The sequence below is a fragment of the Octopus sinensis genome, linkage group LG5 (assembly GCF_006345805.1).
Source record: "Octopus sinensis linkage group LG5, ASM634580v1, whole genome shotgun sequence".
Lineage (NCBI taxonomy): Eukaryota > Metazoa > Mollusca > Cephalopoda > Octopoda > Octopodidae > Octopus > Octopus sinensis.
The window spans coordinates 82,697,932-82,716,101 of record NC_043001.1 but is presented as its reverse complement, the minus strand read 5'-3'; the positions used below and the strand labels follow the sequence as shown (position 1 = coordinate 82,716,101).

At 37.0% G+C, this 18,170-nt stretch overlaps 1 non-coding gene across 1 annotated transcript; it reads right to left on the bottom strand.

Annotated features, from left to right (window-relative positions):
* Nucleotides 1-217: 217 nt before the first annotated feature.
* LOC115212479 lies at nucleotides 218-336 on the bottom strand. Its single transcript, XR_003881752.1, has one exon. It is a non-coding gene; the product is annotated as a 5S ribosomal RNA (ribosomal RNA).
* Nucleotides 337-18,170: the final 17,834 nt, after the last annotated feature.

Here is an 18,170-nt window from a genome sequence, read left to right as displayed (position 1 = left end):
ATATATATATATATATATATATATATATATATATATATACGACGGGCTTCTTTCAGTTTCCGTCTACCAAATCCACTCACAAGGTTTTGGTCGGCCCGGGGCTAAAGTAGAAGACACTTGCCCAAGGTGCTACGCAGTGGGACTGAACCCGGAACCATGTGGTTGGTTAGCAAGCTACTTACCACACAGCCACTCCTGCGCCTATAAAAATGTGTGACGCTTACAGCACCAAGGTGTCCCAAGCGGTCACCCATTCAAGTACTAGCTAGGCTCGACGTTGCTTAATTTCGGTGATCGGACGAGAACCGGTGCTTTCAAAGTGATATGGCCGTAAGCAAATATGCGTCATCTATCTTTATTAAATCTTTTACTTGTTTCAGTTATTGGACAGCGACCATGCTGGAGCACCGCCTTGAACTGTTTAGTCAAACAAATCATCATCAATACTTTATTTTTTTTTTAAAGTATGATACTTATTATATCGGGTTTCTTTGGCTGAATCGCTAGGTTACAAGGACGTAAACAGGCCAACACCGGTTATCAAACGATGGCGGTGGGGATAAATACAAACACAAATACACGTTATACATACAGGCACACACACAAACACACACATGCATATATATTTACCTATCGATCTACTGAATGTGTGGGCGATGAGGGTGAACGCACGCGCGTCAATATGTATATGCGATGGTCTCTCACACATCTTCCATTTACCACATTCACTCACTAGGCATTGGTTGACACGGAACGACAGCTGAAGACACTTGTCCAAGTTGCCACGCAGTGGGAATGAACCCGAAACAACATTGGCTGCAAAGCGAGCTTCTTATTATTATGCCTGTGTAAAGTTTCACCCAAGTCTTTCTGGCGTATTTTTATTTTTGAGTATGTGTATATGTATGTGTGTGTGTGTGCGTGTGTGTGTGTGTGTGTGTGTGTGTGTGTGTGTGTGTGTGTGTGTGTGTGTGTGTGTGTGTGTGTGTGTGTGTGTGTGTGTGTGTGTGTGTGTGTGTGTGTTTTCAATCGTTCTTAGGGCATATGTTATAATACGGACTGTTTCTATATGTTCAGTCCCGCCGTTCTGATTTATTTTCGAGTAAGTTTTATTTGGATAATTTTTCCATTTATTTAGACATACATTTTCGACACAGTTAACCCACATAGCTGCAGACCTGAGTCAAGAAAAAAAAACTTTTTGCGTCTGGCACCAAAAATGTCGTCAGGTATTCACTTCCCTCTACCAATCGGGTAATGCGATCGGTGGAATAATAATAACACTAATAATAATAATAATAATAATAATAATAATAATAATAATAATAATAATAATAATAATAATAATAATAACAACAACAAATACCCAAAGAGAGCTAATAATGCCGATGTTGACAAAGCCCTTACTCATTAATGGTTAATGGCTTGTGGCTTAAAATCTGAAACAGGAGGGTTTATCATAGCATCCTAAGATCAATGCTTACTTACAAGAAACTACCAGGCCAACATATTAAAGAACGGTGGCTTTCCCAACATGTCGTGTATGTCAACAACAAAATGAAACCTATTTCTCTACTACCCACAAGGGGCTACACACAGAGAGGACACACAAGGACAGACAAACGGATTAAGTCGATTATATCGATCCCAGTGCGTAACTGGTACTTAATTTATCGACCCCGAAAGGATGAAAGGCAAAGTCGACCTCGGCGGAATTTGAACTCAGAACGTAACGGCAGACGAAATACAGCTACGCATTTCGCCAGGCGTGCTAATGTTTCTGCCAGCTCGCTACCTTTAACACCGTCAACAACAAAATGAAACCATTGATCATGTTGTCTCCATGTGCAGTCTTCTTGCGCCTACGAGTATCTCAACAGGCATGATAGAACTGCACAATATATTCACTGGGTTATTTGCAAAGACCTGGACCTGTTCCATGATAAAAACTCCTGGGAACACAAACCACCTCTAGTGCTTGAATATGATCACATCTCACTCCTCTGGAATTTCACCATTCTAACTGATAAAAAGATAGATGCAAATAGGCCTGACATTATATTGAAAGACTTCAGACAAAAATCATGCTTCCTTATTGATATGACTGTCCCAATCAATATAAACGTATTTGTCAAGACCTACCAAAAACTGAGCAAGTATAAAGATCTTGAAACAGAAATGAGCAAAATGTGGAACCTGAAGACTAAAACATTACCTGTTGTCATAGGTACCCTAGGAATGATAGCAAAAGGGGCTGATTGTTACCTAGCTCAGATACCAGGAAACCCCCAAAATGGTAGAAATTCAAAAGATACACGTGTCTGTGGATTGCTCAGCCACTTGCACGTTTATTTCACGAGCAGGCTGTTCCGTTGATCGTATCAGCTGGGACCCTCGTCGTTGTAACCGACGAAGTGTTCCTTTACATATATATATATATATAATATATATATATATATATATATATATATATATATAATATATATATATATCTATATATATAATATATATATATATAAGGATCAGATCGTTATTTAAATATCGAACTTACCAAGTGGACAGCATGGGAATAAATACCTTAAAAGGTAATAATTATTATTAAAATTATAATTTAGGGTAGCTAAGAGATACCACCACGCTTGAAATAGCAGCCAAAACTTGACTCTAAAATCCACATTAAAAGTTCATACAGCACCAGGAGAGAAGACAAAAAGACAAAATAAACTAGTAAAAATTACTGGATTGAAAGGTACAAACCCAGACTCAACCATCCGAACATACTGACACAGAGAAATTAACAAGGAAAAAGGAAAAAAAAAAAAAAATTTAAGCGATTATCTCCCTTACACCGGAAGAAATCACTCACTACCTCCCCTTATTTAGAAATCTCCTGTTAATAAACACAACGATAGCTCCATGCAATATAAACATAACGTCACAAGAAATTTGAAAAGCTACACGCGAACCGGTAATTTCTTTAAAATTTAAAATTATGTCATTTTAAGGAAAGGAAAAAAATTTTTCCAATATTCTCCAGACATTTTGACACAAATATATATATTTTTAACATTTAAGCCTTCTGTCGTTTTTTCACACTTTACTATTTTCTTATATAATATATATATATATATATATATATATATATATATTATATATATATACAACTGGCTTTTTCAGTTTCCGTCTACTAATTCCACTCGCAAAGCTTCGGTCGGACCGAGGTTATAGTAGAAGACACCTACCCAAGGTGGCACACAATGGGACGGAGCCCGGAGCCCGGAGCTATGTAGCAGGGGAACAAGCTTCTTACCACACAGCTACGCTGGCGTTTATATTTCTTCAAAATCTTTTATTTCAGTCAGCAAATGTTGAATCTTCATCACTCTACCTATAAAGACTTCATATGCTACTCTTCATCGGCTGTTCAACTCGATGTGACGTCATTGAGAACTGTGAAGAGCCTAAACCGATGTTACGTATCTGTTGATTCTCACGACTTTCAATGAAATCTCTACGTGTCATGCCCCTTGTGTGCTTGTGCATGTGTGTGTTCGCATTTGTGTGCGTGTGCGTAGATGTGTGTGTATGTGTGTATGTTCGTTTGTTTGTGTGTGTGTGTGTGTGTGTGTGTGTGTGTGTGGTGTGTGTGTGTGTGTGTGCGCGCGCTTATGCGCCTGAAATAGAACATTTGTGAAAGTGTGGAAATGTAGTAAGCGAGGATTTTGTTCGTTTATGTGTTATACATCTAGATTTTTTTTTCCCGAAACGCTAGGTGACGGGGATATGAAGAAACCAACATCCTTTATCAAACAGTGGGATGTACAAACATAAAACGCACATACACACATGCAAACACACACACACAAACACACGTGGCGCACGCACAGACACACACACACACACATATATATATACAGGCTCATGTATGTATGCACACACAACTATATATACTGGCACATGTATATATACGCACATGCACACACACACACACACACACATAGAATATAAGATGTTTATTTCACTGGTTATCAAAACGTAGAGGTACGCTGGATAAGTGCTATAAATGGTCATCCGTTAGGTCCCAGGTTTACAGCTGAGACTGGAGCTAGGGATCTATAGTAAGCTTCCGAGTTAACAGGTAATATTATTCCACTAATATATATTATATATATATATATATATATATATATATATATATATATATATATATATATACATATATATACATACATATATATATATATATATATATATATATATATTATATATATATATATATATATATATATATATATATATATATATTGGTAAAAACGGTAAGATAACAAAAGAAAGAAAGAGACCTCATATATTATGTAAATAGAGGAATTTATCTGTAAATATAATATGTGATAATTATTCGGTAGCCAAGATAAAACTCTGAGTTTCGGATGCCGAGGTGGAAATCCATACCACCATCTCTTCAGTTATCCGCCCATCGGATAACTGAAGAGATGGTGGTGTGGATTTCCACCTCGGCATCCGAAATTCAGAGTTTTATCTTGGCTGCCAAATAATTGTCACATATTATATTTGCAGATATATTTATATTTACAGATATATATATATACAGTGGCGGCCAAAATGTTCAGAACGGCATTGTTTTCGTCAGAAAAGTAGATATGATTTTTTATCAAACTTGTTTTATATTCTATAATTTTCACAGAAAATAAATACGATATTATTTGTTATTGCCTGAGATTTTGGTGTAATTTGAGAGGATAATACAAAAGTTAGGATGATTTAGTGATTTACTGCAAAACCCATGCGGCCAAAATGATCAGAATGGTGCTTTTACTCGTGTTTTAGTATATTTAACCGGCGAACTCTAATGTTTTGAATTTGTTTACGTGACGGTTCGTTTACTAAACGTTAGTAAGAATATTTGCAGTGTACTTTGTTAATATAATGCCACTTACTCCGTTACCAATTCGTCAGCAGATTATTAAGCTTCGAAGGAAGGATAATTTAAGTATTGGATCTATTGCAAAGATTGTTAACAAGTCAAAAAGTGTTGTACATGGTATTCTTAAGGTCTACGATGATTGTGGTTCGTGTGAAGTAAGAAAGTTTACAGGTAGGCCAAGAAAAACGACCAAGAGAGAAGATCGTGCTATGGTAAAGTTGTTTAAAAAGGACAGATTTAAAACTGCTGCTGCTGCTGTTTCTCGGAAAATGAGCATCGTATTGAAGAAAACTTTATCTCGAAAAACTGTGTCTCGTCGTTTAGTTGAACATGACCTACAAGCAAGAGCACCTGCAGTGAAGCCACTGATCAGCTCCAAGAATAAAACGTGTCGTCTACCTTTGCAACCAAATGTGTTGTGGTCTCAAGAAAAATGGCAACGGTGCATTTCAGTGATGAATCTAAGTTTATGTTATTTGGCTCAGATGGGAAAAGTATTGTTCGTAGAAAAGTAGGTGAAAAATTGTCGCCTAAATGCCTTAAGACTAGTGTTAAATTCGGTGGAGGAAGTGTCATGGTTTGGGGGATGATATCTGGAGATGGTGTTTGCCCTTTGGTGCGTTTACATGGAAAGGTAAATGCAGGAGTTTATAAACAACTTGTAAAAGATCATGTCTTGCCTGTGCTGAGAAATTCAACTAAGCGACCACCCATATTCATGCAGGACAATGCCCCATGTCACAAGGCTAAGGTGGTCATGAACTTCCTCAAGGCTGAAAAGGTTATTGTTATGGATTGGCCAGGTCAAAGCCCAGATCTCAATCCTATTGAAAATGTATGGAATATTCTAGAACGTTCGAAAGCCATATATATATATATATATATATACAAATGATTTCAAATGGATGTATAATCCTGGCGGTTAACGTGTTTCGTCTTAAATCGGTTTCCAATGCCGGCTAACCATAGTGAATGTTGATGATACCCGAGTTAATAACATCAGATAGCTGATGATAGTGCTAGGATACCAGACGTGTTGAAAATGCTGTCTGGCATACTCTCATCATATGAAACTAATAGTAGCACATAAATTGTGTTTATTATATAATATTTTTTTTATCTACCATCAATCACCAGAACAGATATAATATATATATATATATATATATATATATATATTATAATATAATTAGAGACAAAACCACTATTTTGTAAATCAAACAAGGAAAGACTTAATACATAAAAAAAATTTATATAAAGTAAATAAATCGCCACTACAATTGTTTCCTGTCTTCAAATGACATTCATCAGGGGATTTCATATCTTCCATTCAATTTAAATTGAATGGAAGATATGAAATCCACCTGATGAATGTCATTTGAAGACAGGAAACAATTGTAGTGGCGATTATTTACTTTATATAAAATTTTTTATGTATTGATTAAGTCTTTCTTGTTTGATTTACAAAATAGTGGTTTTGTCTCTAATTAATAGTATATAATATTTTACTATAAAATTGGATTCAATCCTAATCTGATTTTTCCTGTAAATTTGGATTTATTCCCTAATATTTTATTATATATATATATATATATATATAATATTATATATATATAATATATATATATATAAACACCTAGGCGCAACGTGAAACTCTAAAAGAAAAATTCTGTCGTCACTGAGTGTGTGACTAAAGGAACAGAGCATCTACTTTGATAGAAATAAGAGTTAAAATACTCTTAATGCTGTAAGAATAGCGCAATTATATGCGCATACTGACAGGAGTGGTAATCGCTGTATAACTGTCTCGAGAATTAACAGACTAGGCCTTATTTTTTTCTATACGGTAAACATCGTCAGTGGCGACTGCTTCAACGGCTCGTGGTGGACTAGTTCCGTTTGCCAGCACACACACACACACACACACACACACACACATACACACACACACACACACACACACATATATATATAATATATATATATATATATATAACTCCAAGAAAGTTAGGGGTTGTGAGTTCAACCCACCAAGGGATAATATCTATCCAATATACTGTTGGTAGAATACCCAATTATTAATACACAAGTGTTTTTTTTATTGAATTGCAATTACATTAGTTAGTGTATTAAATGGGTGAAGGTAAAGAGATATTTTACCATTAATTTATATTGCAAATAAGAAAATGGAGGAAAACAATAGTTGGTTAATCAACTTTAGGACATTAAAAATGTTAACTTATTTATTTATTAAACTGACAATTATAACATACATACATATAGCATATTATTCTAATGCACAGAATAATATGCTATATGTATGTATGTTATTATTATTATTATCAGTTTAATAAATAATAAGTTAACATTTTTAATATCCTAAAGTTGATGAACCAACTATTGTTTTCCTCCATTTTCTTATTTGCAATATATATACATATATTTATTTACCATCAAAATTTATGGAGGATTAGCGAAATGTTAATACGTATACTAAAAGTTAATATAAACAGCCAGGCACAATGTGATACCAAAATGGAAAAATTCAATTGTCACTAAGAGTGACTAAGTGCGCCGCAGCACTGACATTGCTAGAAATAAGAGTTAAAATACTGTAGCCTCGGGCCGACCAAAGCCTTGTGGCTGGATTTGGTAGACGGAAACTGAAAGAAGCCCGTCATATATATGTATATATATGTTTGTGTGTCTGTGTTCGTCCCCCCAACATCGCTTGACAACCGATGCTAGTGTGTTTACGTACCCGTAACTTAGCGATTCGGCAAAAGAGACCGATAGAATAAGTACTAGGCTTACAAAGAATAAGTCCTGGGGTCGATTTGCTCGACGAAAAAGGCGGTGCTCCAGCGTGGCAGCAGGCAGGTGACTGAAACAAGTAAAAGTATAAAAGTATGTAACAGTAAAAGTACTCTTAATGCTCTAAGAAGAACGCAAATATATACATATACTGACAGGGGCGGTAACCACCCCATTATATTATTTATATTAATATTATATTACTTACATTAATCAGTCCAAAAGATGGAACGAGCAGGAGTTGCTAGTCAGTTGTATTTAATTAAATTTCAGCAATTAGGGAAGACCAGAATCTTAGTTTTTTAAATTCTTTTGATTTCGTTTCTCGTTTTTCGTTCCATTTCTTGCACCTTTTTCAGTTTTTTTTTACACGCCTTTCCTTATTTTCTTACTGACCAGCATCTTATTTTTAAATTGTACAAAATGTTTAAACAGAGCCTGAATGATTGCTTTCAGATACGTGGCGTATTTTATAAATATGCCTGTTCAAGTATCATAATAGCATGAAACTATTAGTAGCTCTTTCGGCTGTGTATTTAAATTCATGAAGGCGCATGGCTCAGTGGTTAGAGCGTCGAGCTTACGATCGTGAGGTTGTGAGCTCGAATCCAAGACCGGGCTGCGTGTTGTGTTCTTGAGCAAGGCACTTTATTTCTCGTTGCTCCAGTTCACTCAGCTTTAGAAATGAGTTGCGACGTCACTGGTGCCAAGCTGTATCGACCTTTGTCTTTCCCTTGGATAACACTGGTGGTGTGGAGAGGGGAGGCTGGTATGCATGGGCGACTGCTGGTCTTCCATAAACAACCTTGCCCGGACTTGTGTCTAGGAGGGTAACTTTCTAGGTGCAATCCCATGGTCATTCATGACCGAAGGGGGTCTTTACCCCTTTTATCTCTCAGTGGATGGAGTATCTTTTTCTGTTCATTCTACCGCAATTGGATTTTAAAACTATTTGGTAAGAAGCTTGCTTCTAAACCACATGGTTCCGGGTTCGATCCCACTACATGACCCCTTGGGCAAGTGTCTTCTACTATAGCCTCGGACCGACCAAAGCCGTGTGAGTGGATTTGGTAGACGGAAACTGAAATAAACCCGACGTATATATATGTATATATAAATATATATATACTTGTGTGTTTGTGTTTGTCCCCCACCACTACTAACACCATCGCTTTACAACCAATGTTGGGCCCCATAACTTAGCGGTTCGACAAAAGAAACCGATAGTATATGTACCGGGTTACGAAGAATAAGTGCTGGGGTCGATTTCATAGACTAAAAGGTGATGCTCCAGCATGGCCACAGTCAAAATGACTGAAACAGATGAAAGAATAAAAGAAAGTGTGTGTGTGTGTGTGTGTGCGTGTGTGTGTGTGTGTGTGTGTGCGTGTGTGTGTGTGCGTTATATATACACACACAGCGATTAAGTGTCCTTGCCGAGCCATAGGACCATAAGGCTGGTTTCCCGTATTCAACAATGCATATATTGCCTCCCTGGACGAAAAGCCGGCTCGTCTCAGGATAAGCCATTTTTAGCGGGTGAGTGGACTCGAGTAACGTGAAATATGGTGTTTTGGGTACAACGCATCACTGCATCCAACAAGTGAAACCACAGTCTTAAGCTCATAAGTGAAACACCTAACCTCTAGGCCACACACCTACACATAAGTGTACGTGTATGTGAGATAGTGAGCGTGTACGTATACATATATACATATATATATATATATATATATATATATATATATATATATATATAATATTTAAATAATGAGGGAGATAAATTAATATTAATTTTAATATCAATTTAAAACCAGTAGTCTAGCATACAAAAAATCTGAGAAGTCAGAGAAAATTCTAATATATGTGTATATTGCAGGCAAGACTGCTAGGTAGTCGCCGTATGCTAGAAATAGATCATCAACGATCAAACTACAAAGAAAATTCTCTAGAGGAAAATTCAGCGAACACCAGAACCAAATTTGGCGGGCAGGACAGATGAAAATTTATATAAAAAACAGAATTAAATGCATACCTCGGTTTCGGCCTTTAACAAAAGAACTACTTACATAATTCAAATGTCCGTGGCTTCATCAGTGCAATAGTTCAGTGTAAATGCAATCTGAAAAACTAACCCCAGCTTTCTGTGCCAAGACAGACACGTGCTTAGTTTTACCGATTACATTAGGGAAGCGTGCAAGCTGTTTATAAGCCATTTAAGAAACACACAAAAACCGTTAGATTCACTTCAACATTTAAATTTAATTTGTCAAAATATTTTCGTCGCACGAAGTTTTGTCATTGAACAGGTCGCGGTCTTAAAGCGACGAAAATATTTTGACAAATTAAATTTAAATGTTGAAGTGAATCTAACGGTTTTTGTGTGTTTCTTAAATGGCTTAGAAACACCTTCCATGCCGCAATTGTTTTCGTTCCAACACACGATCTCAGATCAGGTCACTTACTATGCAAGTACATCTCCGTAATATATATATATATATATATATATATATATATATATGTACACACACATGCACACACACATTATATGCAGTGTTATTGTAGAGATGCATCTAAGTATACATATGAATCCGTGTAGTAACGTGTGAGTATGTGAATGTAAGCAAACAAATGAACATATATATATATAGACAGGCAGAAGTATTTGTGTTTGCAATTGCACACATACTCATTCACATAATATATATGATATTACTACTAGTAAATGTAAATCTCTTATACATATACATATGAATACACACACACACATATACATGCATATATTTGTATCTCTATATTTATACAAGCTATTGCAATTGTACCCACACACATATGGGTGCATTGGTAAACATTTATGCATCTACATGTGTGTGTGTGTATGTGTCTGTGTCTGTGTAGTGTATGTGTGTACAGCCACATTAAGATGCACTCCGCTTCATTCATAATAGAGAGCACAAATGTACATACAAATAAATACAAATACAAATAAATGCATGAATGTATATGTATTTAATAATATAATGTGTATATAGTACATATATGCGGCATAAAACGTGCATGTATGTATAAGCACATTTGTGTGTTTGTCGGTCTGTATGAGTGTGTATGTATGTATCAATATTATATATATATATATATATGATTATACATACATACATACATATATATATATATATATATATATATATATATATATATATATATATATATATATATATATATGTATATATGCATACATATATAAAAGTTATACACACGCGCGCGCTCACATACACATACAATAATGTATGCATATTCAAATGATTGGATTGCAATCACGGTTCCATAACTAGGAATGCTCTTGGCTATTCATACAAAATACACTTAAAATTTTAATAAGGCGGCGGTGTCTGTGTGTCGGTGTATGCATATCTGTGGGAAAGAGAGAAATAATGCGTTTGTGAGCATGTATATGTCTATACGCTGTGTAAACACTTAAGTATGTATATAAATATGAATACATACACACATATTTATATGTGTGTAAATATATATGTATATATCTGTGTGTATATATATATTTATATGTATATATGTACATATATATTGTATAAATATATATAATATATAATATATATGCAGATATACATATATATTTACACACCACACACACACACATACATATATATATATATATATATAATATATCTGCATCATTTTATATATATATACATATATAAGAATACTATAAATTTACATATATGTGTGTGTGTACATTTATATACATATATTCTCATATGCATATATGCGTGAATATATACAACAACATACAATATATACCCACGTATATATGTGTGATATATATATATATAATATATATAATATATATATATATATTCCTTTTCTCGATATATGTATATTTGTATATACATCTGCACAGATAGACGGACAGAGCGACAGACGGACAAACCGACAAGCAGAGATAGATAGATAGATAGATAGATAGATAGATAGATAGATAGATAGATAGATAGATAGATAGATAGATAGATAGATAGATAGAGTGGTATGACCACAAATCACATTCATTTCTCACACAAAGCACACACAAACACACACACATGTATATCTAAATAATTTTACATTAGAGATTTCATGTTTAAATAAAAGAAATTGCATTTTCGCTAAATGAAACATGTTCTTCTCACCCTTTATATAGACATTTGTGTGTGTGTATAGTTGTGTGGTAAGAAGTTTGTTTCCAACTACATTGTTGCAGGTTCAGTCCCAGTCCATGACACCTTTGACAAGTGTAATCTGAGACCAGCCAAAGCTTGTGGGTGGATTTAGTAAGCAGGGACCAAAAGAAGCCATTTCTTTATATACATATATGTGCGTGCATGTGTGTGTGTGTGTGTGTGTGTGTGTGTGTGTGTGTGTGTGTGTGTGTGTGTGTGCAGACATGGCTGTGTGTTACGAAATTTGCTTCCCAACCGCATGGCTCGGGGTTCAGTTCCATTCAAGTGTCGTCAAGCGTCGTCTATTATCGTCCCGGATCAATCAAATTTTTGTGAGTGGATTCGGTAGGCGCAATCTGAAAGAAGCCCGTCGTATACGTACGTGCGTGTGTGTGTGTGTGTGTGTGTGTGTGTGTGTGTGTGCGTGTCTTTGTGTCTGTGTCTTTCCTCCCCGCCACAGCTTAGCAACTGGGGCTGGTGTACCAGTCTTTGAGAGCAAGTACTGGGATCGATTTATTCGACTGACCCCTTCAGGCGATGCCCCAGCATGGCCAGATTCCAATTACTGAGACTGGTAAACATATACATGCATGTGTGTGCGTGTGTGTATATTATATATACCACTCTGTCTATTGTGACCGTACCAATCAAACTATCTGTTTATTATGTAAGCGGAAAATAAGGCGGTGAACTGACAGAAACGTTAGCACGCCGGGCGAAATGCGTAGCCGTATTTCGTTTGCCGTTACGTTCTGAGTTCAAATTCCGCCGAGGTCGACTTTGCCTTTCATCCTTTCGGGGTCGATTAAATAAGTACCATTTACGCACTGGGGTCGATATAATCGACTTAATGATGTATCCATACAAAATTTCATTTCTTTACAAATAGTTTGGTAGCAATAATAATAGTTAATAGCAATAATAATAGTCTTCACCAGAAGACTAATACTTGCCAAATAAACTCCCATTAATCCCCTTTCTTGCTATATTTTCTTATGGAGTCCAAATCGTATCGTTACATGTGCTATTAGACACATTTATAGTAAACTACATGCACACATATAATCAAACGTGGACGTGCACTCACAGGAGTGGCTGTGTGGTAAATAGCTTGCCTACCAACCACATGGTTCCGGGTTCAGTCCCACTGCGTGGCATCTTGGGCAAGTGTCTTCTGCTATAGCCTCGGGCCGACTAATGCCTTGTGAGTGGATTTGGTAGACGGAAACCGAAAGAAGCCTGTCGTATATATGTATATATATGTATGTGTGTGTATATGTTTGTGTGTCTGTGTTTGTCCCTCTAGCATTGCTTGACAACTGATGCTGGTATGTTTACGTCCCCGTCACTTAGCTTTTCGGCAAAACAGACCGATAGAATAAGTACTGGGCTTACAAAGAATAAGTCCCGGGGTCGATTTGCTCGACTAAAAGGCGGTGCTCCAGCATGGCCGCAGTCAAATGACTGAAACGAGTAAAATAGTAAAAGAGTAAAGAGTAAGAGTATATGTGTGTGTGTGTGTTGTGTGTGTGTGTATTTATGTATGTATGTATATATGTATGTATAATCGAACTGAATACCCGATCGCGCTGTTAAACCATTGGGAGTGAAGGGCTCCTAACCTTTGTTAGGGCATCCTTCTAGGAGAAGGTAACTCAGGTAACTGGGATAACTCCGAAATAAAACCTGCTGTTCAGTGGTTACCGATGATGTTGACTTGTTATTCTTCTCGGATTATGGCTGCTGTTGCTTAGTGAGTGGGATTGACTCAGTGCACAGCCTTTCCTCACTTTAAAAAAATCTTCTTGCACAGGCATTGCACGATAACAACATTGATTAAGATTCGTGCAATGGCCATACTCGATAACGAGGGGGCAGCCACTATGTATGTATGTATGCATGTATGTATGTATGTATGTATGTATGTATGTATGTATGTATGTATTGAGAGAGAGACAAAATAATGGAGAATTATACACTTTTAATCAGCTTACACTTGCTTCGGATACCTTGATATTACATAATTCTGCGATGCAATAATGATGCAAATTAATCGATAGATATTAAGATTTTACAGATTGATAAATTTAGCACTAACATATCCATAGAAAGTTTCACCATGCTTCTTGGGACGGTGATCAGCTTAGGTGAGATTGTTAATAAACTTAATATTTGATCAGTACGAATGATAGGTACATGTAACAGCAAAGGCGGCCAGCTGGCAGACACGTTAGCACGCCGAGCGAAATGCGTAGCCGTATTTCGTCTACCGTTACGTTCTGAGTTCAAATTCCGCCGAGGCCGACTTTGCCTTTCATCCTTTCGGGGTTGATTAAATAAGTACCATTTACGCACTGGGGTCGATATAATCGAATTAATCTGTTTGTCTGTCCTTGTTTGTCCTCTCTGTGTTTATCCCCTTGTGGGTAATGAAATTGGTACATGTACCAGCAAACCTGCCTAGGATATATTAATATTGATCCCTTAAAATATATAAAGTAGGGTTATATAGCTAAAGTTGTTCATTAGATATATTATTTGGTTCTCAAAGAGATTTAATTTAATCAGTGTTACTTCTAAATATAGGCTGCTACCCATAGCTTTGATAAGATGTTAGTCTTAAATTTCTCCTGTGTAAAAAAAAAACTGTGTAAAAAAAACTTAGTCGATCGATCAAACATTGCAGAATTATGTAATACAAATGTTTCCAAAACGTGCATAAGCTGGTTAAAAATGTATAATTCTCCATCTTTGAGGTTTTTCTTTTTACTATGCTCTGTGACCTTCGGCGTATGTACTTTGAATTTGCAAACTGGACAAGCAGCGGAATATAAATGTACGAGATACGTGGATTATAATAGCCTTAGCTGATTAATTTGATTAGCCAAGTTTGACCACTACTGAATGCTAACAAATTATTCGCCCAGATCTTTAATCCTTTTTCTTTTGTGCATATGTGTGTACGTGTGTATGTGTGTGTGCATGTGTGTGTGTGTACGTGTGTGCATGCATGTAAATGTATATATATATATATATATATATATATATATAGATATATATATATATATATATAATATATATTATATATATATATACATACATATATGGTGTATATATACACACGCGTCTCGTCGATCATATGCTAGTTAACCCATCGCTGACACCCTGGCCGGTGTTACTACTGCAAGACAGAGAACACCTGGGAACAACAGTGCTAAGAGGTGGTCCAAGACTTCTCAAAACACTGGAACTTCTAAACTAAAGCCTCACTACCGGATACAGTTTAAAGATATACCCAGGACATACTTACCTAAGGGCTATTTTTTAATTCTTCTATTTGTTTCAGTCATTTGACTGCGGCCATGCTGGACCACCGTCTTTTAGTCAAAAACACCGACCTCAGGACTTATTCTTTGTTATCCAGGTGCTTATTCTATCGGTCTGTTTTGTCGATCCGTTAAGTCACGGGGATGTAAACATCAAATTCGGTTCAAGCGATGGTGTATGTATATATTTATATATATATATACGTCGGGCTTCTTTCAGTTTCCGTCTACCAAATCCACTCACAAGGCTTTGGTTGTCCAAGGCTATAGAAGAAGACACTTGCCCAAGGAGTCTAGGGGCCCAGTTCTGATCTATGTATGTTATAGCTTGCTGTCAATAAATACTACAGGTCCCAGTGCATTGATTCACCCTGGGGCCCACGAGTCTAGGGGCCCAGATCTGATCTATGTAGTAGCTTGCTGGCAATAAATACTACAGGGGCCGATGCATTGATTTTCCGGAGCCATCACGGATCTGGGGACCTGTTCCTGATCTATGTCAGTTGTGGTTTGCTGTCAATAAATACTACAGACCTCAGTACATTGATTTGCCCTAGGGCCCACAAATCTAGGGGCCCTGTTCTGAGCTATGTATGTTGCAGCTTACGGTCAATAAATAAATACTATAGGAGCCAGTGCTTAGATTTGTCCAAGGATCTCACGGGTCTGGGAGCCTAATTCTGATCTAAGTATACTTTGGCTTGCTGTCAATAAGGAAATACTATAGGAACCAATGCACTGATTTGACCGGGAACCTGTAGGGTGTGGGGGTTCAATTCTGATCTATCTATGGTGTGACCTACTGCAAATAAATAAACACTACGGGGATCCAGTGTATTGGTTCGATCGGGGGCCTAAAATGCAGCTATGACGAACCTATGGGGTGGGCAATGTTTACATACGATGATAAATGAGCGTGGGGATGAGGGTGAGAAGAGTATGATGATCCACCAGTGTGATAAAAGATGAATGTGATGATGCTTGAGTGTAGTGGTAATTGCATCTAATGGCGGTCAAACAGCAAATGCTTATTACTGAGTCAATGATAAAAGCAATCCTTATGACTCCGAGACAAGAGGACAGAAGATATTCCTGAACCAGAAACCTGTTCTGCTTACATGTAACAGTTTTGACTCCGCTAAAAGCACCAATAACAAACTGGGGTACTAAAGCAGGTGACGCAAACAGTCCAATGGGATTTGAACTCTAAACGAACATTTTGTCCGACGCTTTAATAGCTCTTCGAATTCGCTGTGTGATTGTGGTAAAAAAAAAAATACAAATATATGTCGGGGTTGGGGCTGCATGTTGGCAGATGAGTGTTGTGATAGATTAATGTGGAAAATGTGGCGACAGATGAGTGAAGGGGTGAATGAATGTGATGACAGATGAGCGGAGAGACGAAAGAGTGTTGTGAATATAGTGAGAGCTGAGTGGAGTGATGGAAATAATAATCCTTTCTACTATAGGTACAAGGCCCGAAATTTTCGGGGGGGAGGACCAGTCGATTAGATCGACCCAAGTACACAATTGATACTTAATTTGACCCCGAAAGGATGAAAGGTAAAGTCGACCTCGGCGAGATTTGAACTCAGAACGTAGCGGCAGATGAAATACCTATTTCTTTACTGCCCACAAGGAGCTAAACACAGAGAGGACAAATGAGGACAGACAAACGGATTAAGTCGAGTATATCGACCCCAGTGCGTAACTGGTACTTATTTAATCGACCCCGAAAGGATGAAAGGTAAAGTCGACCTCGGCGGAATTTGAACTCAGGACGTAGCGGCAGACGAAATACCGCTAAGCATTTCGCCCGGCGTGCTAACGTTTCTGCCAGCGCGTCGCCTTGTGATGGATGAATATTGTAAATGTTATGACAGAGAATCTGATGACAAGTGGTTATGGAATGAGTGGTGTAATGAATGAATGTGGTGACTGATGAGTGGAGTAATGTATGATGTTGTGCATGTGGGAACAGATGAGTTGAGTGGGAAGTGTGATGGATGAATGAGGTGACTGTTGTGTTGAATGATGGCTGAATGTGGTGATAGATGAGAGGAATGATGGGAGAATGTTGTGAATGTAGTTACAGATGAGTGGTGTAACGGGGTCAGTGGTGTGAAGAACGAATATGGTGACTGATGAATGGATTAATAGATGAATGAGGTGACTGATGACTGGAGTGATGGCTGAATGTGCTGACTGATGAGCAGTGTAATGGATGATATAGTGAATGTGGTAACAGATGAGTGGAGAGATAAGTGATTGTGATGATAAATGAGTAGTGTGGTGGATGCACTAAGTGATTGATGAGTGTAGTGAAGACTGAATGTGGTGACAGATGAGTGAAATGATGGATGAATGAGGGGACTTATATGTGGGGAGATGGGGGAATGCAGAGAAATGTGAACTGTAGTGACAGATGAGTTGATCACTGGATGAATATGGTGACTGATGAGTGGTATGCTTGATGAATGAGGTAGCTTATGAGTGGAGAAATGGGTGAGAGTGGTGAACGTGGTGACAGATATGTATAAAACATCGTATTTGTATGGCGAGATTTATGAAGTTTAGCACACATAAAGATAAGTAGAGTATCTCCACCAGTAACCGACATTTTTATATGTTGAGGTTGACCGTGTTGTTGTTCATGCTATTGTTTCTTGATATTCGTTTAATTTACTACTGATTCTAAAATATGGAATACATTCCAACCGATCTACCTACCTACCTGTGTATCTACTTAACATATCTATCTATCTATCTATCTATCTATCTATCTATCTATCTATCTATCTATCTATCTATCTATCTATCTATCTATCTATCTATCTGGCTGGCTGTTGTGTCTAACAGTTTATCAGT